Below are 27,755 nucleotides of genomic sequence, written 5' to 3'. Positions count from 1 at the left end.
AAAAGAGGAATGGTAGAGAAGTAAGATGAAAATGGTTCGATGAACCCTCTGCCAAGCACTTAAGTGTGAATTGCAGAGTAGCCATGTAGATGTAGATGTAGACCTTCAGATGCGGCGGTCCAGATTGCTGTACAAACCGGTATCTCCAATACCCAGTAGCACACCCTCTTCAATTGATGAATGCCTGTATTCGTCGTGGCATGCTGTCCAGAAGTGAATCAAGGTACTGTTGGTCCAAATTGCCCACTCCTCAACGGCTATTCGGAGTAGATCCCTCACAGTGGTTGGTGGATCACATCGTCCATAAATAGCCCATTCCGATCTATCCCGGGCATGTTCGATATGGTTCATGTCTGGAGAACACGCTGGCCACTCTAGTCGAACAATGTCGTAATCCTAAAAGAAGTCATTCACAAAATGTGCTGGATAGATGCGCGAATTGTCATCCATGAAAACGAATACCTCGCCAATAAGCTGCCAATAGGGCTGCAATATCGGTCGGAGGATGGCATTCACGTATCGCACAGCCGTTACGGCGTTTTATATGACATCAGCGGCTTATGGTGGCCCCACGTAATGCCACCCCAAAACATCAGCGAACCTCCACCCTGCTGCACTCACTGGACAGTGTGTCTAAGGGGTTCAGCCTGACCGGGCTGCCTTCAAACACGTCTCTGGCGGTTGTCTGGTTGAAAGCATATGCGACACTCATCGGTGAAGAGAACGTGATGCCAATCCAAAACGGTCCATTCGGCATGTTGTTGGGCACATATGTAGCGCGCCGCATGGTGTTATGGTTGCAAAGATGAACCTCGCCATGGACGTCGAGAGTGAAGTTGTGCATCATGCAGCCTACTTCGCACAGTTTGAGTCACAACAAAACGTCCTGTGGCTGCACGAAAAGCATTATTCAACATGGTGGCGTTGCTGTCCGGGTTCTTCCGCGCTGTAATCAGTAGGTAGCGGTCATCCACCTGTTGTAGTAGCTCTTGGGCGGCCTGAGCGAGGCATATCGTCGACAGTTCCTGTCTCTCTGTATATTCTCCATGTCCGAACAACATCACCTTGGTTGATTCCGAGACGCCAGGGCACTTCCCTTGTTGAGAGCCCTTCCTGACACCAAGTAACAATGCAGACACGATCAAACCACGGTATTGACCGTTTAGGCAAGGTTAAACTACAGACAACACGAGCCGTGTACCTCCTTCCTGGTGGAATGACTGAAACTGATCGGCTGTCGGATCCCCTCCGTCTAATAGACGCTGCTCGTACATTGTTGTTTACATCTTTGGGCGGGTTCAGTGAAATCTCTGAACAGTCAAAGGGACTGTGTCTGTGATACAATATCCACAGTGAACGTCTGTCTTCAGGAGTTCTGGCAACCAGTGTGATGCAAAACTTCTTTTAGATATGTGTGTATTAAATATATGGGAGTACAACCGTAAACCCATTAAATATGTAATATGACGCAAGTGTTCAGCAAAAATGCCTAAAAGCTAACGTGAAGGAACACATAATGATAAAATGATAAACGATAAAAAATCAGCTAAAACGAAGGATACTCTCAGTATAGAAATATTGTAACCTCCCCACGGAAATTTTCAAAAAGACTATATTTATTAGTAATGGAGCCACAGCTAAGTGTAACCTCCCCACAAAAATTTTGAAAGACATTACTTAATGGAAATGGAGCCAAGCGTAACCTTCCCGCAAAAATATTAATAACAATGACAATTAAATGAAAGCTCGCTATCTGACTCAAGTACAAGTTCCCATTAAATAATGAACGCTAATCCCATGATAATGAAACTGTAATGATAATCTAAACTCAATTCAACCGAAAAGTCGGTGTTTGCCCTGTGCGAAACGAGAATAAATTTCTTACCTTAGTCAAACTGCATGTCAAAATTCTGCTCTTATTGTTCTTTGGAGCTTGCATGAAAAGCATTGGAAGTACCTTTTAAAAATCTTTGTTAAAAGGAAATGGAAGGAAATTTGAATGATTGTCTCTAAAATTGCTTTTAAATCAAAATTATTATTGGGGGCGATTTTTGAAAGTTAAATTACAATGACTGTTGGTTACTTTATCTGATGAGCGCAAAGCTGCATGGTTATTTATTTAAATAAATTATACCTCGTCCTGAATCTCGACCATTGCGATGCCGTCGCCCGCCGACTGCTCTCCGCTACTGCTAGCAACCGACTCCAAGCACTACTGAGGACTGACTACTGCAGACTGACTGACTGCTCGCTACTGCGAGTCGAGCGCAACTGCTCTGGTCAGAGATTCTACAATGTCTCAGCATCGCTGCCGCACAACATACGTGTTTCATAACCCTCCACTGGGGGGGCAAAAATTTGGCAGCGATGGTGAGTCATTTGGACTTGCCATCGTAACAAATTTTTCTTTTAATTAATTAACATTTACAAAATATTTAGATGTATCACATGAATTAAATGTTGTGCGCATGCACCGATTACAAAACATTACAGACAAGACAAAATATAAGTACAAAACAAATCAGGAAAAATGTATATACAAATTATTTGACAGATAACAAAGTGTACACACACTGAAAAATTCTTTAGCAGTTTCATAACAGGCAAAAAAGAAAAAAAATCATGTTGACAAGTGTCATGAGTGCACATGTACTGCAGTGGAGAACATATCAGTAAAAGACGAAATGTATATACAAGAGTAACAAATGACATAAATCATAAAAGGTATACAGAATGAACACAAATCATATCGAAAATTGAGAAGAGTGCACAGGCACTGTAGTTCAGTTGAAAACATATTCACATAAGTGCACATGCACTGAAAACTTTTGAACATTTTTATAACAAATAAACGCAAGAGTAGAAAAAATCATCAAATCACAAAAAGTATATACAATATAGATGACAAGAGTGCACACATACTGCACTTCAAAACAAATCGAAAATGTCTTTAGTATTTTGACAACAAATAGCAAAAATCATGTCGACAAGTGACACAAGTGTACTCGCACTAGAGTTCAACAAATCGAGAAAAAAAAATGTATAGGCCATGAACATAAATGGTGTTAGTAAAAAATGATTTTCACTATTAGGATAGGAAAGGAAGGATTGCATCATGGTTGCAGCACTTTAGTTTGCACATAGCTGCACTGAAAGTCCATATCTTTCCACAGAATCACAACTAAGTGATACAATCTGCAGTTCCGTTCCCAGAAGTATTTATCAGAGTATCAAGACAGCGAAACGTCGTAGTAGTATTCCATACTATCATTTGGCAGTATACCAGGTACACCAAACAGTGGGACCATAATAACGTCTTCATCGGTTACAGTGGTGGACAGCATGTCGTGTCAACACCACGCTCTTAAGAGGCGGCACACAGTGCTCCATAACAAAGTCTTGATTAGTGATTACATAAGTAGTTTCTTCGCCTACAGTGGTGGACAGCATGTCGTGTCAACACCACGCTTTTAAGAGGCGGCACACCAACGTAGAATTAGTGCAAAAACCAAATATAGTGCTCCATGATAATGAGGATGGACAAGACAAATGGATGTTACAATAATTTCAGGTAGTTAGGTCAGAAGGTGAAGGACATTAACTAACACACAAGTTTTGATTAGTGATTACATAAGTAGTTTGCGGTATCCATACTCTAGTCATTGAACATTTCTGTACCATGAATGTAGTATTACAGAAAAATGTTCATTAATTAATTTAAAGACAAGAGTGGTAATCAATCGCCATCAAGTATTGAGTATTACAAAACATTTTTCCTCATTCAAATGACATATTTACAAGTAACTATTAACACTCAGTGGCCTAGCAACTTTCGATTAGTACAAAATATTTATCATCATTCAGTATTAATATGGGAAGTCATCATTGAAAACACTAACAAAACGTTAAGTTACATTAATTATTGGCACTCAGTGGCCAGCAAGTATTGAATAGTATAAAACATTATTCATCATTCAGTATTATTCATATCATTAAGAAATCATTATTAAAAATCAGTTAATTACAGTCATAGCCTTAATAATCATGGGCATAATAAGTAATTACATTAATTATGGGCACTCAGTGGCCAGCAAGTATTGAATAGTATAAAACATTATTCATCATTCAGTATTCTTCATATCATTAAGAAATCATTATTAAAAAAATCAGTTAATTACAGTCATAGCATTAATAAGCATGGGCATTATAAGTTACATTAATTATGGGCACTCAGTGGCCAGCAAGTATTGAATAGTATAAAACATTAGTAGCATTAATAAGCATGGGCATAATAAGTACTCTCATTACAATAGATAGTGGCAATTATGTTTTGGTATCATTAAGAAGTCATTATTCAAGTGACATACTATTCAGAGCTGATCAGTGTTATTCAGAATTATCATAAACTAGTGACATTATCTGGGACTGTTAATACATTTTGTTTTTTCTGCTAGCAATGCATTGCTTTGGGTAATTATAAGGGAAAGCAAGAAGAAATAAGAGAAAAAATTGCTTCTAGGTTGTTCCTATAAATGAAAAGATTGTGTAACGTCATTCGTCATGAGTCAGCTGTACCAAGGTTGTGACACAAGGTAGTATATGTGATCACATTTATAACGATAGACACAAATGGGTAATAAATAAAATTGCAATTACTAGAACAGGTATAATAAGTAACAAGTTTAGTAACTATCATAAAAAGCTTCTCCTGAAAGAAAAATACAAAATGGATTATTGAACTGAAAGAAGAAACGCAGACTATGCTGAAAAGTAGTGAACTTCGAATTAACAGGTAGTGAAATGTGTATAAAAAATGTGTTCCATAGCTGTCCTTTCCAAAACCTTCAGTCATCCTACTACGCAATATAACACCTGCTGTCAAAGTAAACTGCAACAAATACTTAAATAACTACATAGCATAAATACATAACTTCAACATTATCCTCATCTGTAAAGAAAAACTTCATTATTCATATCATCATAACTCCATCATTATCATCACCTGTAAACAAAAACTTCATTATTCATAGTACCATATTCTTCATCATTGTTCATTATCAGCATTCATTATCATCTGCAAAAATCATTTCATTATTCATCACACAACTATTCCTAATCCCTAGCATATTTCATCACTTAAAACTAAAATGTGTAGTTCTGTCTGACAGCTTGCATCAATCGCTTTGTATTCTGAAAGAAAAAATTAGTTAAGACTGCTATTCTGCGATGTGTATAATATATTCTGGTTAATGCTTGTTAATTCTGATCCATTTACTCGTCCTCATTAGCTTATTGCATCTTCTTTCGTTTATTCCATAGGTGAAATTCCCACTTCTGTTTAATTCATTTCCTGTACGCATCATTTATTTCTGAAATTGATGAACAAAGATTAATGTCTTGCATTTAAATCATATACCCATTAAATAGTGACTGGTTAATGGTGACTCAATTAAGCATACAACATAACATGACAGAAAACGTAATATCTCAAAAGCATAGACAGTGTTTAAAGGCAAAAAGTGTACAGAGAATATCATAATGCAGCAGTAAAAAAAAAGAAAAATGTAAAACAGTCACGATGTTGAGATATCATAGGGCAAAATGTCAAAGTCAACTGGTGTGTGTTATACCTTAACTCGTTCACAGTGCATACAAACAAAACTTGAAAACAATCGTACACACAAAAAAAATGAAAAATGTCCACAGTCTGATGTGTAACGACAAGAAAAGCGACCTGTTAACCTTACCTTGCCGGGCACTTGCCAAGAAAAAATACGATAGTCATCATCAGTAATTAGTCATATAATTATAATTGCATAAGTGGTCATAATATGTGTAAATGGCCTCATAACATGTTACATCGTAAAGTGGTTTCATTCGATAAAGGGTTTAATGTTTGACACATGATGGTTGCCTTTCGATTTTCTGGTTCTCAGAGTTTCGACGTGTATAACATTGGGGTGAGGAATGCTGCGAATCCGATATGGACCTGCGTACAGAAGTTCAAATTTACTGCACTTACCTTTTAATTTGCTGGATAAATAGTGTGTACGTACTAATATCTTCTGTCCAATGTGAAAGTCTCGGCGTCTACAAACCTGTTTTTGCTGTCTTCTCCGGCGCTCTGCGGCACGTTTGATGTTGTTCAGCGCAATGTCAATTATTTCGTGGTGTCTTAGTCGACGTGATCTAGGAAAATTTACTAACTCTTTGATTTTGTTTGGTGGTTCAACGTTTTTCAGTATAACAGACGGAGATAGCATAGTGGATTCATTTGGAATGGAATTAATTACATCTTGAAATGAGTGTACGTGTGTGTCCCAATTAACATGTCTTTTGTGGCAGTATATTCTACACAGTTTGCCAATTTCTTTCATTAGTCGTTCACAAGGGTTCGAAGAAGCGTGGTACTTGGATATATAGATCGGAGAAATGTTTCTAGCTCGTAACATGCGTGTCCATATAGCAGAACGAAATTGTGATCCATTATCTGAAATTACTTTCATCACATGCCCTACATGAAATAAGAAATGCTTTACAAATGCTTTCGAAACAGTTTTAGCAGTAGCTTTGCGTAACGGAGTGAAGGTAACAAATTTTGAAGTGAGTTCAACAGCGACAAAGATGTAGCAAAAACCTCTATTAGTTCTCGGAATTGGACCAAAAATGTCTACTGCGGCCATATGTCTTAATTTAACAGGTATAATGGGATATAATGGAGGAATGTGTGAAGTGGTGTCAGACTTAGCTTTCTGGCAAATTTTGCATGACGCTAAAACTCGTCGTATACGTTTTTCCATGCTGGCAAAATAACAGTTCTGTCTCAGTATCAGAAAACATTTTCTTGCTCCATAATGTGCGTAGCTTAAATGAGTGTACCAAATTAATTTGTTAATCAGTTCGTCAGGAATGCATAATAACCAATTGTTGCTGTCTGGATGAGAGCGGCGAAACAGAATGTCATTGCGTACAGTGTAGTGGTTCCTAATCGTAACGTTATTCTTATCTTGCCAAAGGTGTTTAATCTCTTTCCACACATTGTCTTTACTTTGCTCTCGTGCTATGTCCTGTAATGACGATGAAATAAAATTTTCAAATGCGACTTGCTGAATGTACATGATGCTGAAATTTGCTTTGCAGAAGTTGGTTGCGACGTCTTGCTGATTGTTGCTGAGAGAACGCGATAGTGCGTCTGCTATAACATTTTGTGTGCCGGGAATGTGAACAATTGTAAAATTAAATTCTTGTAAATAAAGTTTCCATCTGCTCAGTCTGTCATGAGTGAATTTAGCTGAAAGTAAAAATTGAATAGCTCTGTGATCTGTGTAAACTGTGGTGTGTCTTCCATAAAGAAAGTGCCGAAATCTCGTAAAAGCCCATACAACACATAACGTTTCCAATTCTGTGACGGAATAATTTCGCTCAGCAGGTGACAAAATGCGACTTACAAATGCGATGTTTTTGATTACTGTAGAGCCATCTTCTTCAATTTCCTGAAAAATGTGTACGCCTAAAGCTGTGTTGGAACTGTCGGTGGCAATGGAAAAATTTCTGGTAAGGTCTGGGTGCGATAAAAGTGGAGCATTCAACAAAGCATGTTTCAGATTCACAAATTCAGAATGTGCTTGTTTATCCCATGACCAAATAGTGTTTTTACCTGTTAATTGGCATAATCTAGGCGTGTCTAAAGCAGAGTGATGAATAAATTTACGAAAAAAGTTAATTAAGCCCAAAAAACTGCGTAATTGTTTCTTTGTTGTAGGAACAGTAATGTCACGTAGAGCTTGAAGTTTTTCTGGATCAGGCGCAATGCCTTCTGCTGAAATTACGTGTCCAAGAAACTTTATAGAAGTTTTACCAAAATGCGATTTACTGAGGTTAACTGTAAGTCCTTGTGCATGGAAAGTTTGCAATAGTCGTTCTAAAATCAGATTATGTTCAGACCAGTTAGCTTCTGCAATAAGAATGTCGTCTACGTACGTCGTAATTCTGTCTTTAAGTTCTGTCGGAAGTATTGTGTTCAAACCGCGAATAAAAGCAGCAGAAGAAATAGTTAGGCCGAACGGTAATTTACAAAATTGATAACAGTCACCAAAACAGAGAAAAGCTGTATACTTTCTGCAATTCGGATGAAGTTGAATTTGCCAAAATCCCGATTTCAGATCTAATGTAGAATAAATTGCTGTACCGTGAAATTTCTGTAGTAGTTCTTCTAATGTCTGTGGTCGATCTGTTTCATTAATAATAATGTCATTAATGTGACGTGAATCAAGTACAAGGCGAAGTGAGCCATCTTTTTTCTTAACAATATGTAGCGGGTTTATGTACGGGCTAACTGCTGGTTCAATAATTCCTTGATCGAGCATATCCTGCAATTCTTTTTTAACCTGTTCTCTATGAATATATGGAATGGGATAATGCTTTGCTTTAAATGTATCGTGCTGTTTCACTTGAAATTCATACATAAAGCCGGACATGGTACCAGGAATGTTGTCGAAAACTGGAGCTTGCTGTGAAAGAATTTTGTGTAATTGCGTTCGTTCGTCGTCTGTATTTGCACTGCTTTGTTTAACTTTATCAGAAATCATTTGCATTACGTCGTAGTCAGTTTCGTCTGGAGTGTTATAGTTATGTACGTACGTGTCGGTGAACAATGCGGAATTACAGTTTATGTTACGTGTTGCGGAAATGACCTCTGTGCAGTTAATTGTTTGTTCTTCTGCAGATAGTGAATGTTGAAATTCTAAAGCTAATTGCACATTTTCATCTTTTAACATTAAATAAGAATTTTGGAAATCAACCACTGCGTCGTGTTGTACGAGAAAATTAGTACCTAAAATTACGTCTGTTGTCAATAAAGGAACAATCCAAAAATTTGAGTGAAAAATATGACCTCCAATACAAAATGATAAATGCGTCTGTAATTTAACGTCTACTCCTTTACTCGATACTGCTCCTTTCACTTTCGTTTTGCCTAAAGGTAATGTAGGATAAGTATTCTCTTTGTTACACTCGTTAAAAGTTTCCTCATTAATGACTGACATAGGAGAGCCAGAATCAATTACTGCCGAAAATTTCGATGAACCTATTTTAACTTCGATGACAGGATGTGAAATAGTTTTCTGAACAACTGGTCTTTCCTGCAAAAGTGTGTCTCTGATATCGTCAAAAGTAATTACATTTTCGCGAACAACATTTTGCGTGTCTAAAGTAGTGCTTGTGTTATTGGAAGATGCGTCCTGTACAGTATCTAGTCAGATTCTATTCGACGTGTTACTATTATCAGGAGGATGGTGTGGCATTTCTACTATTTGAACAGTTCTATTACTTCTTCCAGACGTGTTACGCTCTGGATGATACCTACTGTCGGGTTCGTTCACGAGAATATGTTGTTGCTGATCATTTTGCTGTTGGTACGACCGACTGTAATGAAATGTACGCTGAAAATTGTGCTCGTTAATTTTACGTCTGTCATAATAGTCACTTCTATACGGCGCATCTGCGATAGGAATTGAAATAGTGTGTTTCTGTACGTAGTTATTCCTGCTGCTGTGCGCTACCATTTGTTATAGCTGGGACTATACGTGCACGCGGCGAAACATTAAAGTTTGGTTGACCTTGTAGACTGCATTGTTGGTTACGTATGCTAAGCGGCTGACTTTCATGCTGTTGTGGTAGAAAACGTCTATTGTTACCAAAAAATGCGTTTGCTGTTAATTTTACACATACTGATGATTACGATTTTTATCTGTTACCAAAATTCTCGTGGTTCTCATTTTTGGAGTGCCTAATGAAAATTGTCACATTCGGTAAAATTTTGTCTTATCGGTGTTCAGTACATATTCTTAATTCTAGGTAGAGCAAAAGTTAAAGAGCTGTTTTGATAGATATAAAGGATAGTAGAAGAGAAGGCAGCAGTGCAGAAAACTAAAGATGAAACAGCACTACTACAGCTCGGGGCCCTATGCTCGCTACGGCACATATTCATTAAAGCGTAATGAATCCCCTGAGGTCAATTACGCACTGCAAATAAATTTCAGCTTTTGCGTTACAGGCAATGGTGGCAAAAATCCAAAAGCAAATTGCTGTATTCTTGCTAATTCCACTTTCTGCATTACAGGTAATGCTGTTGAAAGTTCAATAGAAAATTGTCGTATCAGGTTCATAGCTCGTTTCTGCATTACAGGTAATAGTGGTGAAAGTACAAAAATAAATCGACGTAACCAGTTCAAATCGTGTACCTGTGCTCTGTCATTATTAAGTTCCTTACACTTTCTTACGCATAAAATTTGCTCGTAATCTACGTTCTCGCCACTGAATTGGAGAACACATTCAGGTTTGTGAAAGAATCTGATTGTCTGTGTCATTTCGGATTTCATGTTGCGTATCTTTTCGGATTTTAAGTCGCGTAGTTGCTGTAAATTGTTCAAATTATACGCGCTGCGTGACTCTGACAAATGTTCGCAACGTGGCGAATTATGTGACGTATTGGTGACTGAAATAGTTTTTAATTCTGTTACTTTAATACTCTCGTCAATTTGGTTGTTCTGTCGTTCACTTTTATTATCGACTTCCGTATTTGGAGTGTGTGTAACTTCCAGTGACTCTAAATTAAACTCGTCGCGTATCTGTACTGCGTTTTTAAGGCATTGTTCAGTGACTGCATTAATTTCGTCTTTATGTAATTCTGTTGTGCATATACGTGTGCCACTTAATTCTTGTGCAACAGTGCCAACTTCTTTATTACTGTTACTAGCACAAGCCTTAGTATCCTCACGTAATTGTACTTTAGCGTCCTGACATTGTACGGTAACAGCTGTAATCTGTTCGCTAGCTTGTTTGTTCTGTTCATTAAGGTTGTCTTGTTTTTTGTTCGTCAGTTTAATACTTTCAGAAAATTGTTTGTTCCGTTCTCTAAATTGTTTGTTCTCTTCTTCAAGTCGTTTGTTCTGTTCATCAAGTTTTTTGAGAAAGTCGTCTTGTTTTTTACTAATTTCATTAAGCTGTTTATTCATTTGTAGCAAAAATGCCATAATTTGGTCCCGCCTGCTAATCGGATGCGCATTATTAGTTACTACCTCCGAATTAAATGAATCCGTCGTATTTTCAGTACACTGTTCATTTTCATTAGACAAATTTGTGTGTTCATCACGTAAATTTAGTAAACCGGTTGTGTTAGGCTGGGCAGCGCTCATTACAACAGAGCGTCCCGCGTCATCGATTGTCGTCAAATCAACAGAGGACATAACCGAGTTCGTTTGTTCATCATTAAGACACAAGTCATCATTAGTGGTTGGAACGCATTGATTGTTAGTGAACGCAGGATTGTCACAATTACTACCAGTCACAGTGTTTAAGTCGGTAAATTCATTCATAATACCTCGCGATACACTATTCATAGTCTTTCGCGGCATTTTTACAATGGTCACAATTAATCACAAAACAAATAAGCACAATGCAAAATCAACACACAAATACAACAGAGCAACGAATTGCCGATGATCTGAGGAAAGAAAGTCACAAATTAGTAAAAGTGCTGCGCCAAATTTTAATTATATCTAAGAAATAAGAGCAGATATCTGACTGTTTTTCAAAAGATTCTCACGAAATACGATCCTGGACTGGGTGTCGCCAAGTGTAACCTCCCCACGGAAATTTTCAAAAAGACTATATTTATTAGTAATGGAGCCACAGCTAAGTGTAACCTCCCCACAAAAATTTTGAAAGACATTACTTAATGGAAATGGAGCCAAGCGTAACCTTCCCGCAAAAATATTAATAACAATGACAATTAAATGAAAGCTCGCTATCTGACTCAAGTACAAGTTCCCATTAAATAATGAACGCTAATCCCATGATAATGAAACTGTAATGATAATCTAAACTCAATTCAACCGAAAAGTCGGTGTTTGCCCTGTGCGAAACGAGAATAAATTTCTTACCTTAGTCAAACTGCATGTCAAAATTCTGCTCTTATTGTTCTTTGGAGCTTGCATGAAAAGCATTGGAAGTACCTTTTAAAAATCTTTGTTAAAAGGAAATGGAAGGAAATTTGAATGATTGTCTCTAAAATTGCTTTTAAATCAAAATTATTATTGGGGGCGATTTTTGAAAGTTAAATTACAATGACTGTTGGTTACTTTATCTGATGAGCGCAAAGCTGCATGGTTATTTATTTAAATAAATTATACCTCGTCCTGAATCTCGACCATTGCGATGCCGTCGCCCGCCGACTGCTCTCCGCTACTGCTAGCAACCGACTCCAAGCACTACTGAGGACTGACTACTGCAGACTGACTGACTGCTCGCTACTGCGAGTCGAGCGCAACTGCTCTGGTCAGAGATTCTACAATGTCTCAGCATCGCTGCCGCACAACATACGTGTTTCAATATATATGTAAAAATAAGCAGTAAGACGACGACAGGTAAATGGTGGGAAGAGAGTATATTATATAAAGCTTATAACCCGTTTTACTTCTGGCTTAGTTTCATTACGTTTGGTGCTGTGTGCACGCACCGTGCTGTTTTATGTGAGTACGTTGCTGTTCCTGTTGCGTATATCATTCTAATCGTGTCTAGGCGTTTTATACCTATTGTCAGACTATATTTCAGCTCTTTAAGACTAGTCTACATATGATTACTAATCTAAACGGTTGATATCATCATCCTATCATACTTCGCCTGTCGTTGTCTTATTGCTCAGTTATTTTACATATGTTTGTCCACTCTCAGTATCCCCTGTTTTTGTCGTATTTTTATCTTTTAGCTTTTGATTATGATGCACCCTCTCACATTGACTTTTAGGAAATTTCGCCCCTCATGCAGGTGTTGGTAGCTAAACTGTGAACACGTACACTGAATACTGGTTGTCTTGGTACTGCATCATCAGATGCAGAGAAGTTAGTGTTTTTGTCGTATTTTTATCTTTTAGCTTTTGATTATGATGCACCCTCTCACATTGACTTTTAGGAAATTTCGCCCCTCATGCAGGTGTTGGTAGCTAAACTGTGAACACGTACACTGAATACTGGTTGTCTTGGTACTGCATCATCAGATGCAGAGAAGTTAGTGTGGGTTTCTGTTGGAACCGATTTACCACATGAAGCATTATGTGTGTTATCTCCACTGGTGGATACTGAAAAAATAGATTAAATGTATTTCTGTGTGCAGGAACGTAGCATGCATAAATAATATTAATGGTGAATTTATGGTGGCTATGAGCTTGGATAACTTCAGCAAGTACATGGTTAGTCTGCCTAAGAGCGTAATTATTGTCACTTGTATGTATTAGACGAAGAGGTCAGTGATAGGTCATGTGATAACCAAAACTGCAAGCGAACCATTGTTGCATTAATATCACTTAGGAAATTGCATCACTTGGAAGACAGTGGTCAGCAGGCAACACGAGGCTAATCTTAACCTCACGATCCCTGTATGGGTGATACGTAGGACGTTGTGATATATCATTAGAGTAATCATTATAGGCCGCGTCTTGAAGTTTTGTTAACAGACTACTGCTCATGGATTTATTTACTACAGATCTTCCTTTATTAACTGCACCTGTTATCCAGCATTGTATACCTAATACACTCTAGAGAAAGCCTTACCAAATGTCAAAGCATCCCCAGCACATCTATACTCTCGGAACCACCGTGACGTGCATGGCAGAGGCTACGTCCCGTTGTACCGGTTATTAGGGTACCTTCCTGTTCCTTTCACATATGGAGTGCGGGAAGAATGATTGAATGCCTGTGCGTGCAGTAATTATTCTAGTCTTATCCTCACGATCGCTGTATGGGTGATACGTAGGGACTGTTGGGACTCGTATATCCCTAGAGCAATCATTAATCGCCGGTTCTTGAAGCTTTGTTAACCGACTTTCTCGGGATATTTTACGTCTGTCTTCAAGAGTCTGCTAGTTCAGTTCGTTCAGTATCTCTGTGACTCTGCCCCACGGATTAAACAAACCTATGACCGTTTGTGCTGCCCGTGTCTGTATACGTTCAATGTCGCCTGTTAGTCCTATCTGGTACAGGTCCCACACACTTGTACAATACTCTAGGATAGACCGCCCGAGTGATTTGTATGCAATCTCTTTTGTGGTCTGATTGCATTTCCCCAGTATTCTACCAACAAACAGAAGTCTACCACCCGCTTTATTTACGATTGAACAATGTGATAATTTCATTTCTTTTTTGTATGAGGTAGCAGATTCCAGCGGTGTCTCACTGATATTATAGTCATAGAAAATACGGTTTTTTCGGTTTGTGAATATTTAGGGCAAACTGCCAATCTCTGCTCCACGTTGAAATCTTATCAAGATCTGACTGAATATTTATGCAGCCTCTCTCAGTCATACTTCATTACAGACAACTGCAACATCTGCAAAAAGCCTGATTCTACTATTAATATTGTCTACAAGGTCTTTAATATACAACAAGAACAACAAGGGTACCAAAACACTTCCATTTGGCACACCCAAAAGTACTTCTGCGTCTTATGATGACTGTCTAGCCAAGATAATATGCTGTGTCCTCCCTACCAAAAAGTCCTCAATCCAGTCACAAATTCACTTGATACCACATGTGGTCATACTTTTGACAATAAGGGTAGGTGTGGTATTTAGTCAAATGATTCTCGTAAATCATGAAGCACTGCATCTACCCATTTTTTTTCATCCAAAGCTTTCGGTATGTCATGTGAGAAATGAGCGAGTTGGGTTTCACATAATCAGTGATTTCGAAATCCATGCTGGTTGGCACAGATGCGGCCAATCTGTTCAATATACCTCACTATGTTTGAGTTCAGAATATATTCTAAGATGGTACAACAGAGCAATAACAAGGATATTGGACAGTAGTTTTGTGAACAACTTCCACTACCCATTTTGTAGACGGGTGTGACGTGTGACTTTTTGCAACAACTGGGCACAGTTTGTTCGAAGGATGTGCGATAGATTATAGTTAGAAGAGGGATGACTAAGCAGCAGATTCAGTATAGAATCTCACAGGAGCCTGGAACTTTGTTCAATTTTAACGATATCAGCTGTTTCTCAACAGGACTGACACTAATAATTTCATTCATCTATTTATAGGTATGAGCATTAAAGCGGGAAAATACTCCTAGGTTTTCCTAGGTAAAGTAACATTTGAAAGCGGAGTTAAGCATTTAAGCTTTTCCTTTGCTACCCTCAGTTTCATTTTCTGTTTCATTCGCTAGGGACTGTGCGGCGTTGCGGGGTTAAAATTCGCGTAACCGCTTATTGCTTCTTTTGTCGTACTGTTAACCACAAAAGCTTCACCTACCTCAGCACGGCGTCTGGTAACCAACCCGCTTTTCTGGTACGTAAATACTGATCTATGTTAAAAGCAGCAATGAAGAAAAACATCGTCAATACTTACGTTAGCATTGTCCGCATTAACTCTGTAGCTAAATGTCATGTAAATATCTTGTAACAATTCTCGGGTGGAGGGTGATTGTTTTATCTCTTAGAAAAATGTCAAAATTATCCAAATACTTCCTTATTTGGCTTTAGACCCCAAATCGAATAGGTGCAATCAGCCCCCATTTAAAACTAACAGCTAATACCATTGTCCTCATCTCACAGCTCATACTATGTAGTACACACGCAAGACAGCCAGAAATGTACCAAAGTTCAACCTGAATTGTTACGCGATTTTCACAGTTTATACTCAACTACAACACAAGTTTTACATTCGGTCCTTCTCAGTGGATTTCTTTAAAAGAAGTTGCTCGCCAACTATTCCTTGAACGATTACGAAATATGCCATGCGGAATTCTTCATAAAGGCAGAGTGTTCACACGCATTTATCTCTCCAACTAATTCCTTCACAAAGCTCAAATTTTCAAAATCTGACCGTAAATGCATCTGCTTTCACGGCGATATAAACCGAATGCGTATTGACGGTACCTTCTTCATTTTAAATATAACTTTTTCGAACACATTCAACATGACCGGCGCGTCCGACAGCGAGACTACGACTGCCTCAATGCCGTTGCTCACAGCGCATACATAATTTGATAGAGCACGGGAAAGACTTCACTCTGATTTTCTGATCAAATGAACAGCCAATCAGATCAATCTTTCAAGATCGTATTCGCGCCTAAACTGTTTTACTCGAGTTAACAATCAGAGATGCATTTACGTCATTTTATGCTGCAAATGTTAACAAAATGTTCCACCAAACCAAACCAAACGAAAACTAATCTTGAAATAACTTTAGAAAAACATTACTCTACAAATAACTATTCGGGCTGCCTTTTTACAAAAACAAGCACACTTTGGCCTACGTCATCATAAAGTAAGGGGAACTGCAGCTTTCTTGCAAAAGCGTGTTGCCTACTTTCCCATGATCAAGTAACATAATGTTTAACGGGAGATAATACTGAATCTTTACGTATGTCCCGCATACACACTCTCATTTACTCTCATTTATTTACACAACTAAACAAATAGTTATTAAATCAATATCAATTCTTACTGAATTCTCTATTACTAAAACGAACAATAGTGAACGTTATTTAAGTATAAAAATTCAAACATATTGACGTAACATTATTTAATTTTCAGTAATGATTCCAACTGATAGCAAAGGACAAACTGTTATGAATCCGATCTGACTTTAATCTTACTAGCGTCGGTTTTCGGTATTTTTGGTAATTTTCTCTAACTTTAAAATTATTCCAGTCAGAAAGCTGACATTTTACAACGATATTATTTCTAATAACAAAAGGCTAAATATAAAGGTTTTTGGAAATTGAATAAGATTTAGTATAGTATATTTAAATTCTGTCGCAGGAACTGACGCAAGTAGCGCTTCCCATGGTCGTCCTAGAGACAGGTGCGAGTGAATCACGCCGAGATACAAGCGGCTGTCACCATCACTGACTCCAAAGCTATAAGCCCGTACTGCGAGGTACCTTACTGCAATAAAATCCTATTTCGGTATGACTCGCGACGTTACAACTGGACACTAACTTTGTTGCCACTAACAGCCTTTACATACGACCAGAATTTCTTTGGATTTTGTGAAATGTCATTTGACAATATTCCACTACGGTTGTTACTGAAAGCATCATCCATTGCTCTCTTGATAGCCAAACGTGCTTTCGTTAAACATCTCCCTTTATGTAGCTGTACACTTTGTTTTACACCTACTACGCAGTAATCTCTACTGTATATCATGGAGGTTCCTTTCCATTAAGAACTATTCTACTGGATACATATCTATCCATAAGATAATCAACTATTCTTTTAATCTTGAGCCAGAGTTCCTCTACATAATCATGATCTGTGCTGAAAGTTTCAAATTCCTCATTGAGATATAACACTACTTTCATTATCTAGTTTATTGAACATGATTTAGTTTTCATTCTTACATTGGCAACAATTGTTACCACTACCGTGTCGTGGTCACTGATACCAGTTTCGATGTGAACATTCTGAAAGACGTCAGGTCTTTCTATGGTCATTAGATTCAATATATTTTCATCACGAAAAGAGTTCCTAACTATCTGTTCTAGGTAGTTTTCAAAGAAGTCATTTAGTAAAGTTTCACTGGATGCATTATCAATTCAGCCACTAACAAAACTAATTTTCCCTAATTATTGTTGGATGATCAAGTCTTCATCAATGATTAGAGTATGACTGAGGAAGTTATGTACAAGTGAACTGAGGTTTTCTCTAAAGTTTCCAGTTATATCAGGATATGAGTCCGGTGGTCGATAGAAGGATCCAATAATTATTTTATGCCCACTCCTGATTCTGAGTATATCCCAAACAATCTCACGAACAGCTTCAATTTCTCTCTCAGTGGATTTGAGCTTTTTTGTCTACAGCGATAAACACACAACCTCCATTTCCCATCATTCGCCTATCCTTTCGATATAAACTTAAATTCCTCCTCACAAATATCACTGTAATCATTTCCAGATTTCAACCAGCTTTTTGTACTTAGTATTATGTGAGCTTTACTGCTTATCATGAGCGCCACAAACTCTGGCACTTTGTTGCGAATGCTTCGGCAGTTTACTATTACGATTTTAATACGCTCACGAGTGGGAGGCATTTCTTTCGATCTTACAACCATCGTCATCTGAAAACCCTTGTGTGCACCCCACACGCAGTCAGCTACATGAGTAGCTACCTCCGATGTGTAGTGCACACCTGACCTATTGAGAGGGCCCTTAAAGTTGCAGCCTAGCTCGCCACAGGACTTCCGAAGTCTGTGGTTCAGTTCTCCAATGGACTCAGAACCAAAGGGCCATGATCAGTTCTAGGGACCATCTTGCAAATTATTTGCTTCGTTGAAACTACACACGCAAGGCTGGTCTTCTCAACCTTCTCTGTCAGTCGCTGGAAAGACCAAAGAATGACGTCGGGAACCCGAACGACAGGCATCGTGTGCCACAATCTGCAGTTTGTTACACCCTGTTCCCTCAATGACTGCAGGCATAGCCTCCTCAAAATGTTGAAGAGCCCTCCAGGCATATACACTGAGTTCACCTGGTGTCTTTTCCTGTCCCTTGCCGCCATTTCCCTAAGGGGTACCATCATTTCCCATACGTTTCAACTTCCGACGATTAATAGACCCCTAAGCTCTCGTGTTTGCCTCCTTCTGACACCTTACATATTCATAAGTCAACAAGTGGCAGAAAGGATAGTAGAGTGTAGTAATAGTCCATAAAACAAACCAGTAGTCATTGTACCTAAGAAATCATCAGGTGGTGCTAAAATAAATAAACAAAGCCATGATGGTTTGGAATTACTGTTAATTTAAGATGAAAACTGTCACTGATGCATATTTCATCCCTAATTTTACGGAAACAATAGAAACATTAGACCTAAAGGAATGACCAAAGACAGCTTTCATGATACCACAGGGTCATTAGCAGTATCTTAGGATGCTGTCTGGGCTCAAAAATGCACCAGCCGCGTTCCAGTTTATTAGCCAGAGTGAGACATGGACTAAAGCATAAAACAGGCACTGAAAATTTGAAGATATTTGGATATCTGGAATATTCTTAAAGATGGTCCAGAATGTGTGAAACGCTTGGAATAAGTTTTCAGTAGCTAACAAGAAGAGTGTCTTTTGCTTAGCGTAGATAAAGGCCATTTTACGCTGGCACAGGCGAGCTCCTTGGATGTGCGATTAGCAGGAAAGGGGTTCATATAGATTTTTGCGTAATAGAGACTATCTGGAACTCCATGGTGCCACAGTCCACGAAATAACTCGTCATGTAATTATTGCTGATAGTTTTTAAACATTTTTGCACAGATTATAGAACCATTTATCGGTTATTAAGGAGCGGTACACCCAGTGGCTAGCAGAATCTCAAACGTCATTAGAAACCCTGAAGACAGCATTAATTTCTGATCCAGTAAAGATCTTTCCCGATATTCAGAACATCCACTGCATATCCTACAAGAGAGCTGAACAAAGCGTACTACTCTATAGGAAAGGAACTGGTAGAGGTTGTAAATAGATTCACACATTCTTGTTGTTATTTACATGGCTAGAAATTTAGGGTCTTAGTAATCCAAAAACCTCTTTGCAAGGATTGCTGGATTTCACATGATTGGGCTAAATATCCTGGGACCATTCATTAGGACACCTACCGGAAATAGATATATATGGACAATTAAAGCTCACACCTCAAATTTTGTAGCAATGGTAGCGATTCCTAATCAGCAAGCTAGTACAGCAGCTCAAGCTGTACTTAATAACTGGATACTGAAACTTAGTGTGACGGGCCACATACATCGGCTATGATTCGCTTTGACATGATACAGGAACGAAAGTAAGCACTACTTTTCTTGGGCTTTAAGGGTTGGTCACGATTTGAGAGACAACACCACCCTTGCGCATTCACTTCCGAGTGTTGTTTGTTATTTTGGCAGTAAACTCATTTGGACCATTCTACTGGCCTTCTTTGGCTGACGCCATCATGTGTATCAGCATCCCAGAGGTAAAGTTCCATCTAAACCAAATACCTCTTTGATGGTGATTGGATATCAGTTTCAGAAGGCGTATGTGTTATATGAATTAAAGTATTAGTTCGGGGAGGTATGTACCGCATACGAACTCACTGAACGCAGTTTGTTTATTGTCATACGCGTTTCGTTTCTTTTATTTGGGAAGCATCATCAGTGGCCTGAAATAAATCTTTCCTTTTATACATAAATAAACGTATAATGTGGTAGATACAATACGCTGCTTTATTACATTTTGTCATGTATTTTTCCTGATTTTTACGTTAGAAACAGCTTTTGTAGCACAACTTCCGTATTGTGAATGTATCGTTCGGTATTATTATATCCAGCGCTGTTAACACATGGGTGTGGGCCTGGAAATGTATTTGTTACTTTTCCTACCCCAGTTGGCTGATTTCTGGCATTCTTATATCCACATTTGTCACATCACATGTTTTTCTTTCATTTCCAGTTGGTAATCATCATATGTCTGTTTCTGATGTGCAGTTTTGCCAACTGTTGTTGTGTGTTTGTCTGTCATTTTTGTGTTGTATTTGATGTTTTTCATTTGTTGTGTGTGTATGTATGTGTGTGTGTGTGTGTGTGTGTGTGTTTGTGTGTGTGTGTGTGTGTGTGCGCGCGTGCGAGACACCGCTGTCACATGTGTGTATTTTTTTAAACATCTGGTTGTGTGTGTGTAATTTTCTATGTGAGAATGTATTTTTTTGTAAAATAATAAAAATAGGTTTCTGTGTGTCAGTGTATTTTCCTGTGTGCTACTGTGTTTCCCTCTTTTTTTAAAGAATAAATATGAGTTCATGTGTGTGTGTTTGGGAGGGGGTTAGAGAAGAGAGGAAGGAGATTCATTAATTATTTAACCTGGTTACATTTCGGTTTGTTATTGTTTTGGTGGCTAGCATGATCAGAGAGTTATTGTTTATATGGATTTCGTCGTTGAGTACCTTCTTTCCCATTGCAATGGCTCTTTGTATATGAAAGTTTTCATGTAATGTCAGGAGCTTTTTTGTGATTATTCACTCTGATAACTATCATGTCACATTCCATGCTGGATGCTTCATGTCCACGATTTTTCAGGTGTTTGGCGAAGGTACAATGGCTGTTTTCATATCCCAGTTTCTTATGTCTTCTTCATAACTAGTTTTAAAGTAGTTCCTGCTTGTTATCCTGAGATATACTGAATTACATTCTTTGCACTCTGGCTGGTATACACCCGCTCCTCGGTATTTATCTGGTTTCTCTGTTATTTGTAAATGTGATCAGTGTATGGTTCTTGTTCTGTAAGCTAGCTGTAAACCGTGTTTGTTTAGTATATTTGCTGTCTTGTGTGTAGCATTGTGTTTCTATGTAATAGTGAACCATGAGTGTTATTGTTTCGTGTTTCCATGTGTGCTGTAATGTCTGTGGTGTTCTGTGCTCTCTGCTTGGTTTGGATTTTTCTTTAAGTGTGTTTAAGTTTTTTGGTTGAGTTTTTGTGCTATCTAAGTGCTGTAGCCATTGTTTTGTGGCTTTGAGTTGTACTGTTTGTAATTCTTATTCGTAGTTTTCTTTGCTGAGTGAGATGTTATTTAGCCTGTCTAACATGTCTCGTAGGGTCAGTAATTTAGATTTTGTGGGTGGTTGGATGAAACATGTATAATTATGTCTGTAGCTGTTGGCTTTCTGATGATGTCAAATGTGTGTTTATTGTTCTCTCTCTTTATTGTTGTATCCATGAAATCTATTTGCTTTTGTGTTTATTTTTCCATGGTAAATTGAACATTTTTATGTATGATGTTTATATCTGTATGACATTTATCACTTTTTTCTGTTGGTTCATCTACCATACCGATTCTGTCGTCCACATGTCTGTACCAGTAAACAATATTTTATCCTGTGTTCTGAGTTTGGGATGTGATTGCTTTCAGAGTTTTAGTTGTTTCGTTAATATTGTCTACAGGTAGTTTGTTGTACGTCACTAAGTTTTCTTCAATTAGCTTTATTGTGCCTGCAGTGGGTATTGAGGTGTACATGTTCTCTATGTCAAAAGAGATGAGTGATGCTGTTTGTGGGATGTGTAAGTCTTTTATTTGTGTTATGAGTTTATTTGTGTTTTTCACTGTTCTGCTGTTTTTCATTTCATAATGTTGCATTGCGATTTTGTTCATGTGTTTTGCCACATGGTATGATGGTGCAGTCATGAAATTAATAAGAGCATTCAATGGATGGTGGGGTTTGTAGACCTTGGGCTGTTTTCTGAGTGTAGGTGATTTGGGTTCTTCTGAGCGATGTGTTGTTTTTGTTTGTCTGTAATTATGTGTCTGATGTCTTTGAGTTTTTTATGTGTTTCTGGAACCATGCTGTTGGATCATATTTTAGTGTTGTGATATTGTTAGAAGAGATGAAATCTTTAGGTTTTTCTGTTTGTTGTTCTTTATTGATCAGTACTGTGCTGTTTCCTTAATCAACTCTTGTGACTATGATGTTGTTGGTTTGTAGTTTTTCTTTTAATTTCTTAGTGATGTTTTTGCTGTTTGAAATTTACTGTTTTACTCTTTCTTTGACATAGTGATTACATTACTTATTTATTTCCTCACCAGTTCTCGTGCAAGCCCAATATCTATAGTGTTATTATCTTCTATCTCTTCCTCTTTCAGGAAGTACCCTGTTTCTACAATCAAGCTTGCTATGTAGTGGTTAACTATTTTTGGACTGATGTTGTGTTTGAGCCCTTTCTCTAACAGCTGTGTTTCGTTCTCTATCAATTCTGTATCTGTGAGATTTATTAATTTTTGTTGAAATTTGTGGTGATAGGTGTGTTGCACTTTCTCATGCTTGTGTTTATAGTTTTTTTCTTAGTGAGTGTTCTCATTTTTCGTTTGTGTTTGTTATGAGTATATTGCAGTGTTCTTGTTGCGATGTGTTCAATTATTCTGTATTATGTTGACCATCACTGTTGGGTTTCTAATAAATACTGATAACTCAAGATGTAGATCATATAACATCCTATGAATTTCTTAGTATAAAGCGATTTGATTTCATTTTTAACCAAGTCTTATCTACAAATTATTTCGTTCTTTGTGCTATCAAAGAGTTGTTTCTGACATTTACATTAATATAACTCGGAATTACTTTATTTATTTTACAGGTCTGATTGAATTTAAAGTGTTGGATGTTCTTGTGGAGTTTGAATGGATATTCTTGAAACTGTTGTATAACTTGACAGACAGTGCCCCAAATGGCTGTATTATCGTCATTTTTATGTGTTTTCAGTCTTTCCCTTAGTAGCTGTAAGAAAAAGAAACGCTAAAGCAAGTACATTTCCTGGATATAACAAGAAAGAGAAAAATAAACACACATTTGACATCTTCAGAAAGGTAACAGCCACAAACATAATGATACACGCTTCATTTAACCACCCTCAAAATCAAAAATTAGCGGCCCTACGACACATGTTATACAGACTAAATACCATCCCACTCAGAAATAAAACTATGAAAAAGAGTTACAAACAGTACAACTCATAGCCACAAACAAGGGCCACAGCAACTACATAGCAGAAATAATCAACAAAAATTTAAACAAAACTGAATAAAAATCAAAACAATCATAGAGCACAGAACACCACAGACATTACAGCTCACACAGAAACACAAAACCCCTACATACAAACACAATGCAACACAGTAGGTAGCAAATATACTAAAGAAACAGATTACAGATAGCTTACAGAACAAGAAACACACATTGACAAATAACATAGAAACCGGATAAATACCAAGCAGCATGTATACATAAGCTAGAGGGCCGTGCCAAGAATGTAAATTTGTATATCTCGGGATGAGAAGCAGGAACGTCAAAACTAGATATAAAGAACATAAAGAAGCTGGAAATACGAAAACAGAGATTCTACCTTCGCTGAACAACTGATAAAACATGCATAAGAACCATCCAACATGGAATGTGATACGAAAACTATCAGGGTGAATAATCACAGCAAAAAGCTCCTAACATTGCAAAAAAACTTTCACATGCAAAGAGCCACTGCAAGGGAAAGGAAGGTACTCATCGACCCTATCCATGTGAACAATAGCTCTGTGATCATGCTAACCACCAAAACAATAACAAACCGAAATATAACCAGGATAAATAAGTAATAAATCTCCTTCCCCTATTCTCTGTTCTCACCTCCCACCATTGCCCAACCCCCCGCCCCATCCACACATACACATACTCATGAACTAATACTTATTTTGAAAGCAAAAAATGTTTACACACAACAAAATACACACACATACACACACAGACCCATATTTCTTACTTAAAGAAATACTTTTGCAAACAGCAAGTAACACACACACACACAAACTGACATTAATAAAACACACACACACACACACACACACAGCAAAATAGACACAGTCGCGTATGTGCATACACACACACAAACACACACAAACACACACACACACACACACACACACACACACACACACACACACGCACACACATACAAACAACAAATGAAAAACGACAAACACAACTGAAACAAAAGACAGACACAGACACAACAACAGCTGACAACACTATACACCAAAAACACACGTATGTTGATCAACAAAGGGAAAGTTAAATGTGAAATAAGCGATGTGACAAATGTGGATAAAATAACGCCAGAAATCGGACAGCTGGAATGTGAAAACTAACAAACACATCTCCAGGACTATAGATATGTGTTAATAGCGCTGGAAATCGTAAGTAACGCCGAACGAAACATTCACAATACGAAACTTGTTGTGGCGTTCGCTGTGTTATTCAGTGGTTTAGTATTTAACTAATTTGTAAATGGAAATTATAATCTTATTTTATTACATTGAGTAATTACTAAATAATTGTTCTCCCGTCTAAAGATTTGATCAAGTTGCTAAAGAACTCCAAGTTAACGTCGTGTTAAAGTGTTGTCTGTAAGTTGTGTAAGTGTCACTAAATCACAGTTCATACAACGGATTCTATACAACTATGGATTATTATGGAAACAGTTATCTTCAGCAAAATGATCATTAAAACCACCGAATATCAGCCACGCACAACACTGACGTATGTTGCCTGAAACAATATTCTTCGCAACTCGTGCGTAATTTCGGCTCCATACATCAGCTAGAAAAGTTTGTTATAACGATCGTGCTATGAGCACTGTTTTTAAAGAACCAATCTGATTCGAATCATTTTCATTAAAATGAGTTCGGGACCACCGGTGCACATATATTTTTTCACATTTATATCACCTTCGGCATTTATTCTGCAGAGTTGCGTAATTTAAATTTGAATTTGCCGCTGAGATAATTGTTAAGTTGGCGGCAGACAATTGATAGAGACTTTCTACTGTAAGAGCAAATAAGTAAATATTTAAAATGGTTATTAAACGCTATAAAATCTACTTTCGTATTGTGCACTGTTGTGGCGTAACAAGCGAGCTACGCCACACTGAGAAGGAAGCCGAAAGGCACGCGTACACACACGCCGACTGGCGTCAAGTCTGGAACAGGATACGTTATGACTGCTATAAAGAAAATACGTAGGTTTGGAATATACTTAACTTTTAATCAATCCTTGTGATACATCTCTCTTGACTATACAAATGAGACTCGTAAGATACATGCACTGTGACAATTGGCGCCTTGCTAAGTCGTAGCCATTAACTTAGCTGAAGGCTATTCTAACTGTCTCTCGGCAAATGAGAGCAAAGGCTTCGTCAGTATAGTCGCTAGCAACGTCGTCGTACAACTGGGGCGAGTTCTCGTACGTCTCTCGAGACCTGCCGTGTGGTGGCGCTCGGTCTGCGATCACACAGTGGCGACACGCGGGTCCGACATGTACTAATGGACCGCGGCCGATTTAAGCTACCACCTAGCAAGTGTGGTGTCTGGCAGTGACACCACATGCACTATTTAGACTTCATCAAGCAAACATTTGATTAGTTTCTAAGGAAATCACAGACAAACACGCGATACAAATCGCTATCATCAATGGCGGCTCTGGTTGCAGCGGAAAGAAATAATTAACACTGATAATGCTTACTGATAGAGGAATTAAAGTTACAAATAATTATTCAATCATATTTCTAATAATAATTAACTCTATTTTCAAGTAATAATTAACAAATAGTTACAGTTTATTAACAGACCTCAGTTCGATATGCGTCCGCAACTTACAAAAGCCAACCAACAAAAGGTGAAAACAATGGAAGACAAATGCAGATCATAAAAGCAATTTACAATTATCATTGTCTTTGTATGATACACATCGATATGTCCAATTACATCATAGAATATTATATAAATAATTAATATTTATCATCGTTTTCACTTTTTTTTCATACGTCGAATAGATAATGTTTATAACTGTTAGAGGTATAAGTTTCTCTCGTCGCACTGTAGCTAAAATTTATCTCGTGGATGTTACAATGCCCCTTGGGCTGAGAAAAAAATTAGTTTATCTATTGTATACTTTTTTTTTAAAAGTCCACGTAATCCACGTAGATTTGCTACTCTCAAGATGGAAATGTTTAGTTTCAATGTTGTTTTAGACATGATAACATTATAGTTGAATGGAGTACTTTAAATGACTTCAGTGACTGTATTATCTCGGAAATTGCTGCGGATACTTCCCGGATTAACTTATTCCCCCCCCCCCCCGCCCCCCCATTTGGGTTCACTGGACTCGGAAAACCGGGAATAAAACCGTCCAAGGGGCTTCAAGAAAATGCAGACACCTACTTTTAACAGTCAGGCTTGACATGAATGTAATAAAATATGCTGGAAAATGCAAATTTGTGACTCTGTTGTAAGCATCTGAGATAACGAATGTTTTTTCATGGTGGTATATCATAAAATTTCCAGAGTCAATCATTTATCGAATGTCATAAGAATTTGCTGCTGACGTCGTAAGACAGCCCTCGTGTCGAACGGTTGGACCGCAGACAGGTAGTGGCTGCTGCTGGACCGCCCCCGGCCGAGTCGGTGGGGCGTCGGTTGCCGTCGGCTGCATCGTGGTTTGGATCTGCTGCTGGCTAGAAGTCGCGCTGCAGCAGGTCTTGTTTCTCCTTTCCCACGTCCCTCAGTTTAAGACGGGTACATGAAATGTCAAAATATAAGCATCACTGACAAGATAATTACTATTCTCATCCTGTGGAAAAGTTTATTAGTGTCCATATCACTTGCATTCACACGGATGGAATTAGACTGTTTTTGGAGTTTGTTCTGTATTTTGACACTGTTCAACACAATGCAGTGACCCACATGTAAGTTTATCACAATATGCACATTTTGAACACTGCACCGTTAATCATACAAGTGTCCGTAATGTTCTTCGTTTACTTAAGCGGAATGTAAATATTTTCGAGACGCGCTGCGTAGCCAACGTTGCATTATTGTTTTGCCGCGCGGCTGGCTGTACAGTGTGTCACATTAAATTTGGCACGCGGAGACGCTTCATATCAATCTACTAAAGGCCATCAGTTCAAGTTAATTATTAATTCAGCTAACAGTACTCAACGTTCATAGCGTTGCTGCTAACTTTGACACTCCAAGAGCGTTCATAAGGTTACCTGATCACAGTTTTTATCACTGTTCATTATTATTCACAACATAAGTCACAGTTCTTCATGCATTCACTAGTCCCTGCGAAACACGTTTCACTGTTCTGATTGCTGTCAGTAGTTTTCCACAGTAATTAACAGACAATCTATATGCAAATGACGTTTCAA

This window comes from Schistocerca nitens, chromosome 2 (genome assembly GCF_023898315.1).
Source record: "Schistocerca nitens isolate TAMUIC-IGC-003100 chromosome 2, iqSchNite1.1, whole genome shotgun sequence".
NCBI lineage: Eukaryota > Metazoa > Arthropoda > Insecta > Orthoptera > Acrididae > Schistocerca > Schistocerca nitens.
The sequence above is the reverse complement of the archived record's forward strand: the minus strand, read 5'-3'. Positions refer to the sequence as shown.